The sequence below is a fragment of the Microtus ochrogaster genome, chromosome 8 (genome assembly GCF_000317375.1).
Source record: "Microtus ochrogaster isolate Prairie Vole_2 chromosome 8, MicOch1.0, whole genome shotgun sequence".
In the NCBI taxonomy this organism is placed as follows: domain Eukaryota; kingdom Metazoa; phylum Chordata; class Mammalia; order Rodentia; family Cricetidae; genus Microtus; species Microtus ochrogaster.
In genome coordinates, this window is record NC_022015.1 from 69235634 (window position 1) to 69236516 (window position 883).

At 49.0% G+C, this 883-nt stretch overlaps 1 pseudogene; it reads right to left on the minus strand.

The window, feature by feature from the left end:
• Nucleotides 1-409: 409 nt before the first annotated feature.
• LOC106143885 lies at nucleotides 410-655 on the minus strand (annotated as a pseudogene).
• Between the last annotated feature and the right edge of the window lie 228 nt (nucleotides 656-883).

Consider the following 883-nt stretch of genomic DNA (forward strand, 5'->3'; position numbering starts at 1 on the left):
GCCTGCCTGATGCCTGTGGAGGCCAGAGAGGACATCAGAGCACCTGGGACTGGAGTTACAGACAGCTGTGAACTGCCATGTGGGTGCTGGGGCTCAAATCGGTGTCCTCTAGAAGAGCAGTCAATGCTCTTAACTAATGAGCCGTCTCTCCAGCCTCTCAATTATTTTGACATTACTATAAAATAGTTTATTCTGGTCCTAAACAACCTATAAATTCAAGCAGTCCTCTTTCCATTCGTGCTGGACCCCTTTATAGAGCAGTGGCATTTACTTTCAAGTTGACATTCCCCCACAGCAGCCACTGCTCACGGGCACAGCACAATGTGGGGGTGAAACTGAATAGATCTTTTTTTTTTAATCCTAAATGTGTTTATTGGGGTGGTTCCCACTCATCTCGAATCGGTGCTTTTCAGTGCTGCTTCCTCCTGGAGGAGCATCCTTCTGTCAGGCTTGCTTTCCTGCCTGTAGGCTGACAGAGGACAGTGGAGCAGTCGTCTGCGCATGGCTAAAGGCCATGGTGATTCTATAGCATCCTGGGCACTTCACATCCACAAAGTAGGAATTGGGGCTCTGTACCAGGCGCTTTTTCTTGTGTTTCCTCTTTTCCTCCTCTGGAGAGGGATGAAGGAGATCCTTTGTGAGAGGCATGTTCTCGTAGAGAGGTCGTCACTGCCAGAAAGCACTGAATAGATCTAAAAAAAAAAAAAAAAAAGCCAGGCGATGGTAGCACATGCACCTTCAATGCCAGCACTCAGGAGCTCAGGAGGCAAAGGTGGGAGGACCTCTGTGAGTTCAAGGCCAGACTGGTCTACAGAGTGAGTTCCAAAGCTATACAGAGAACCCATTTGGGGGGGGGGGGGGCACGATATTTGCACGACATGGA